Source organism: Pinus tabuliformis, chromosome 3_1, assembly GCF_031772625.1.
Source record: "Pinus tabuliformis cultivar Carrire ecotype Pingquan chromosome 3_1, CPIR1, whole genome shotgun sequence".
NCBI classification, from domain to species: Eukaryota; Viridiplantae; Streptophyta; class Pinopsida; order Pinales; family Pinaceae; genus Pinus; species Pinus tabuliformis.
Window position 1 is genome coordinate 919,057,109 of NC_142301.1, and position 7,149 is coordinate 919,064,257.

The following is a 7,149-nucleotide window of genomic DNA, read 5'->3' on the forward strand; positions in this document are numbered from 1 at the left end:
TTTTTTTTCCTTCGACAGTGAACTTTCCGAAGTCGTCGACGCTTTTCCCTCCATCTCCAGCACCAAGGTCTCCTCTGTAACCCTCCCGGAAGATGCCCCGTCTCTGTCGGACCTCATCTCCCAGCCCTTATCACCTTCCTCGCTCAGTTTCGTGGACCTCCCACCAAACCCTAGCGATCAAACCCTCTCGGAGGTCCTGGTTTCGAATCCGCCATTGACTGATTCATGCAACCCTTCAGTGGACCACCTCTCGGCTTCAAAAACTCCTATGTCCACCCCAATTGCTCCGCCGACCTCATCCACTCCTCCACTGGGTAACCTCACAGGAATTTCCCCCATTTCCGACATTTTTGCCTCTGTGCCATTGACAGCTCCGCCTGGATCTAGGGTTCCCCCACACTCAACGACAGCACAGCAACACACCGAAGTAGAGCACACCGAAGCAAAGAGAACAAGGGCATCTAGGAAGAAGAAGTGCCTCAAGATAAAAGTCTGCGAGGTCTTCCTCAAACTGACTGAGGACACGCAGCTACTCGACTCCATGGATACAGCTGAGAAGGTTTTAGTGGGTCGAGTCTAAGGCAGACATTACAATGTAGAGAGGCTACAACAATGGGCATCTGAGGTTTGGGGCCATCACCTGAACGACCCTCCTTTCGTACAGACATTTGTAAAAGGTTGGTTTGCTCTATGTTTTGACAAGTTGGAACACACCAATTGGGTGCTCTCCACAATATGGCATATTGATCAGGCGTCAGTTCTTCTGCGAAGATGGACTCCCCTGTTCGATCCAGAACAAGAACGGGTGGATATTGGCCCCCTCTGGGTCTGCCTCCCTGGTTTACTGTTACATTTCTGGATGGAAGATGTTTTTAGGCGCATTGGAAATGCCCTAGGTACCTTCTTAACATTTGATAAATCCTACCAAACCACTGGGCATATGGCATACGCAAGGATATTGGTGCATATGGATACTACAGATGGTCTGCTAGAGCATATCAACATTTAGTGGAGGAATTCCACCAGGAGACAGACTCTTGACTATGAGGGAGTCCCTTTCAGGAGATGCCACAAAGTTGGGCATTTATTCAAGGATTGCCCTCTCAATGGGCAAGCAAACAGGAAGGCACCTGGAAAGGAACCACTGGTTCAGGCATTGCCGAAGCATGGGGAACAGCCCCAACATGCTGATTCAAAAGTCCAGGCGGAACCTTCAGCCAAGGAAGCGGCCCCCTCACAGCCTATCCCGAAAAAGCGAGGCAGACCTCCGCATAGACCACCTTCTCCTCCACACACTAGATCCAAGGTGGCTGCCAGGGATGCAGACACTTCGGGTAAGCACATTTCCACATTTGTTTCCTCACATTTAAGCTCTTCTGTTCTTGATTTTATTATTTCAACCCCTAGCATTGGTTTGGGATCAGCTGCCCTCCCCTCGTCCTCTATCCCTTTGTCCTACCCTCTTGGTTCCCCCCTTTCCTCTTTCTCCCCCACCCCTCCCACCCTTTCTGCATCACTTTCGCTTCCTCCACCTGCATCTGTCTCTGGTCTCCCCTCCACTGGGTATCTGACCCGATCTAAGACTAAGCGTCAGGCATCGGACCACGTCGGGCTCGACCTCGTCCCCTCCCCTCTTCCACTTAAGATCCTGCATGGTCGACCTTCCTCTCTTACGAAAGCACAAAGCCTGGCTGGAGATGAGATTGCATCCGGCAGACAGGCTACCATCCTTGGGGTACTTAGAGCAAGAGACGCCCCCATAGCGCCCCCCCCGTCCCCCCATGAAGATTGTCTCATTTAACTGTAGAGGGCTAGCTAGGCCCGATAAAAAATTAGCACTTCGCCAGTTACTTGCGGTCGACCCTTTAGATATCATATTCTTACAGGAAACTCTTGGACCTGCTGATGCCATATCTCACACCCTTGGAACAATGCTACCTGGATGGGCGTTTACTTATCTTGATGCCCATGGTAGATTTTGGGGTATAACAATGGGATACAATTCTCGCTCCATAAAACTACTCAACTGTTGGGGAGGGTCTGCGCACATCGAAGCAGATATACACTCAGCAGATCTGGGTATGGATTTTCGAATCTTCAACATTTATGGTCCGTGTCACCACAGGTTCGATTTATGGGACAAATTACTGGGATCTGACATTTTACAAATGGAAAATATCATTTGGGTGGAGATCTTAACTTCTCAATCAGCCACTCTGAATCCTGGGGTCATCGAGCACAAAGAGATACCCTTTTGGAATAATTTGAAACTACTTTGGAATCCCACCATCTGATAGACATCCCCTTTGCAAAGATCCAAGCAACCAGGAGGAACAATAGGATAGGGGATGATAGCCTGGCTAGCAGACTAGATCGTTTTCTGGTCAAGGAGAATTTATTGGAATATGGATACAATATCAAACAATGGGTGGGATCGGGAGGTATCTCCGATAACCTACCAATATACATGGAAATAGATGGGGGTCGGGCTAAACCCAAAGGTCCATATAAATTCTACTCAGCTTGGCTGACGGAAGCCTCTTACATTCATATGGTCACAGACTTTTGGATGTCCAACCCACCTGGGGCAGGGGGCAACATTATAAATGGTTTCATGCACAATCTCTCGGCGCTGAAGAAATTATCCAAAATTTGGGCACACAATAAAAGAATCTCGGATGATCAATCCATGAGGCAAATCGAAGTTGACATAGCAGCATTTGAAAATAATCATGGGGGGGTATACAGATCAAATGAACACAAGGATAGGATCTCCTCACTTTACACAGCCAGAGGAAAAATTCTTAAGGACCACGAAGAAGTCTGGAGACTGAGAAGTAGGGCGATTTGGATGCAGGAAGGGGATGATAATACTAAGTTCTATCACAAATATGCCAATGGGAAGAACGCTATTAACACAATCTGGCAACTAAAGGATGATCATGGCCATTCTGTCAACACCTTCCCACATCTGGCATCACTGGCAACCTCATATTTCAAAAAAATCTACAGTGCACCTCGGGAAGTAAACCTGGCTGAAATTATTCAAGTGGCACAGCTCTTCCCACGATTTGTGGATCAAGAGGAGGAAAGGGAACTGACAAATGAAGTCTCTCTGGGAGAGCTGGAAGCCACTCTCAAGTGGTTCAAAAAAGACAGAAGCCCTGGGCCAGATGGATGGACAATTGAGTTCTTCCTGGCTTTCTTTGAGACTCTTGGCACAGACCTCCTAAAATTCATAGAGGATACCAGGATAAATGGCAAGCTGGCTGCTTCTCTCACCTCTACTTTTATTGCGCTCATCCCCAAATCAAATAACCCGACCTCATATGATGAATATAGGCCTATTTCACTGTGTAACTGCATATACAAGATCATAGCGAAGATTATTGCAAATCGGATGAGGCCCATACTTTCCAAGCATATTTCACCTAAACAATTTGCCTTCCTACAAGACCATCAAATTCATGAGGCAGTGGGAACTGCACAGGAGGTATTACACACTCTGCATATCAAGAAATGCAAAGGGAGCGGAACGCGGCTGCTGACAGGCTATCCAAAGAGGCTGCGAACAGGGATCCGGACAACTGGTTGATCCAGGAACAGCGTGATGGTGCACATTACCAATTTTACCATCGACCATTTATGGATATCGCTATATAAATTTAATTTCTGCTGATCTCACAGGAAGAACAGAGTTCATATATATGTCATCTATAAATATTCATAGTTTCTTTTTTGACATTTTATCTACACTCACAAAGTGCCAGATTAATAAATAGAACTCCTATTCAGTATATTTACAGCGATTGATATTTCCCTGTGTGGATACAAGGTATCGATGTTTTGATCACATATGTCCTTGAACATAATTTTGTTGAAGATAGATAGTGCCTCTGTATTTGAATATGCTTAATTGCATTTACAAAATGTAATTTTCTTTTAATAGAAATTATAATTTTCCTTATGGAAAAAAAAAGAAAAAAGAGTAACCATTGAAAATCCATACGTGAGTTATGTAACGTATGAATAACCATTTCATTATATAACAAAAGGGAAAATTAGTAACAATTCAATTTCAATTTCAATAACGTTACTAGAGTGAAGAAAACCACATTCAATTTCAATTGACGCGGGAGTGCACTGTGTTTGTGAGGAAACAGAAAAGGGCAGCTAATGAAACTTTCAGTAATTTCACCGAAGTAAGCCCATGTAAAGAATGGGATTCGAAACCATGATGAAAAAGAAAAAGGAAAGTTAATAAAACGATCAAAAATTCCACCGAATTAAAACTGATGTCAAGAATGGGATTTGAACCCATGCCCTTTCGGACAAGCACCTGAAACTGGCGCCTTAGACCAACTCGGCCATCTTGACATTTTGTCATTAACGTGAGCGCAACTATAAGAACCAGCAAAAGTTGGTATTGTGTCTGGTCATCCAATTCAATTGACACGTAACCAAACCCTCTTTCACGGAAATACGGTGGACTAACACTAATTCATTTTATAAGCCCTCACCTTCAGAATTCTCTATTACGACGTCAGATTCTGTTATCTTAGAGTAAGAAAACAAAATTTAACCTATGACATGTGGGGATGTAGCTCAGATGGTAGAGCGCTCGCTTAGCATGCGAGAGGTACGGGGATCGATACCCCGCATCTCCATTCCAGTTTTCTTGGTGGTGTTGTACCCTGATCTCAATCTTGCAATTTTCTCGCAGCTTTTGTCTCTACCCTCATCTCCATGCTGTATATGAATATTATGATTTGTGTTACTCAACTGTTGGAGTGGTATGTTACTAGCATTTGCACCAGATGTTGCAAAGAAAACGCCGTAAGGCATAAAGTGCGGAAATCCATCATCCATGTAATGTGTGCATTATTCAACAAGGTGGATCTCTCTAAATTTGTTGCAAACATTTATGTTGTTGCATTTCTAATTTATTTAGAATCTACTACTACCTCCTCTTCTTGGAATATTAAATTCTTGGAATATTAAATTTCTTATCACCCCATGATGACAATCCCTCTAATTATTGGCATCACAGTTTTTCCACTTTAGTGGGTTTACCTTCAACCTAAAGAAACATGAATTTGAGTCACTCAATTAAAAAGAAATTGCTAAATTGCTATTTATCAGGTTTTGAGTAAAAACAATTAATAACTCATATTTACAACCCTTTAAATATTTACAACCTTTTAAGTCTTGTATTTATAACTCATATTTATAACCCTTTAAAATGAAACTGACTATCTATATTTTTATTAATAATAAAAAGAATCTTCTTTATAAAGCTGACACTCACATGCTACTCCTATATATTTATGTTATATTTAATATTCAATGTCCATCAATTGAATGACAAGATGAAAGCTCAACTTAATTGCACCTTTAAAACGTGACTTAAAAGTTTAATTGGTAATTATTTATTCAGTAATTTGTACATTGTTAATTGCAATCTCTCTTGAAAACCAATGTTTATATCAAAATTTTAAAAATTAACACTCACTTCTCCCGTAGTCTGGTGTTTCTTTATTTGATCGTGGTACTCAAGATTGCCTTTCTCCAAAGTATCCAACGTGAAGATGATATCTTATGTGTTTCCGTGTTTCTTTATTTGATCATGGTACTCAAGATTGCCTTTCTCCAAAGTATCCAATGTGAAGATGATATCTTATGTGTTTCCACTTTCTCAGTAGGTTCATGTGATTATTATTATTTTTGGTGTTAATGTTTATGTTTTTTTATGCCCATCCATTATTTATTATCTAAACATTGATTGAAAATCCGTAAGTGGCTAGTGTGGAAATTGCAAGGTATGCTGAGAATTTGGTTATCTAGTAAGCTTAGAGTCATTCTTGAGTCATTATCTTTACCATCTCAAGAAGAAGAAGAAGAAAAGCCTATTGAATTGAAAAAGAACCCTAAAAAGTATTAGGATCCATGGGTCATTTTTTTTGCATCATGTAGCAAGATCACATGGTTAATTGATTATGCCACATGAAGAATTAGCCTTTGCCAATTTTTAGGCTTATGACTAGGTGATTTTTTCTACTAATATTCTTATACCAATTTACCATGATAATTCTCTTTTAAATTAAAAGGCAAGCACCGTTTTTTAGTGCTTCAACTTCATTTATAAAGAGTTTAGTGCTGATAATTAGTAGATTATATGAAATTTTGAAAATTGCACTAATATATTATTGTTGTAAGGCTCTACATTCCCAATGGAACTCATATAGTGAGTGGATAAAGAAATAAGAAGTTTTTCAAATGGTGAAATAATTTTCATATGCGTGATATTGTGATCTAGATAAATAAAACCAAACTCTTCATTTATCATGTGTCTTAAGTCTTTTATATCTCCAGTGTATTTTTCGTACAAATAAGAAGCATTTGTTAATCATGCATCATGTAATATGATCTCCAATCAGTAGAAAAAACTTAATATCAAAGAAATAAAGACAGAGGAAAATGCTTTTAATGTCCACAAATGACTCAATGTTACAAAAGAGATGCTTGCTAATGAACAGGATAAGGTAGCTTGGGAAAAGTGTAGTAACAACTTTTATAAAGAATCTTATATAGATTTCCTGTTAACAACATATTAAGATATTTTAGAGAGTAGCTAAGTATGTTTAGAGATGTGCTAAAGAAGATAAGGTCATTAAATAAAAAAAGAAGATAAACATCAATTCTTATTCGAAAATGATACAAAAAAGAATTTGTGGGAACTTACTACTCTTGAGAGAAGCTTCCTAAAATTTCCTAATGGTGCTTCTCCTTAAATAAATAGGTTTAAGGCTACATCTAATTACATCAACATGGATAACACAAGCTCTCAAGGATATGGATGTAATGGAGTTGCACACCATTTCCCAGTTGATGCGTGCAAGTTTGGAACTATGATCATTTATTAATTAGTAATGCACTTGCAAGATAGACTTCAAACCTATGTTTATTTAACAATAAAATTTTATTGGGACAAAATATGATACACGACTACCTTAAAGGAATAAGGTAGTACTCCCCGAATGGGATGCCAGAAGCATGAGAGGGTGGGGGACGGGATGCCACCATCCCACCAATCAACACGCGCAGGGGACGTGGGAGCACACCCCTCTAGAGGATTGAAAGGTACATGGA

At 40.4% G+C, this 7,149-nt stretch overlaps 2 non-coding genes across 2 annotated transcripts; one reads left to right on the forward strand and one right to left on the reverse strand.

Moving 5' to 3' along the window:
* Positions 1 to 4,296: 4,296 nt before the first annotated feature.
* TRNAL-CAG (transfer RNA leucine (anticodon CAG)) lies at positions 4,297 to 4,377 on the reverse strand. Its single transcript has one exon. It is a non-coding gene; the product is annotated as a tRNA-Leu (tRNA).
* A 217-nt stretch (positions 4,378 to 4,594) lies between these two features.
* TRNAA-AGC (transfer RNA alanine (anticodon AGC)) lies at positions 4,595 to 4,667 on the forward strand. The gene has a single exon. It is a non-coding gene; the product is annotated as a tRNA-Ala (tRNA).
* Positions 4,668 to 7,149: the final 2,482 nt, after the last annotated feature.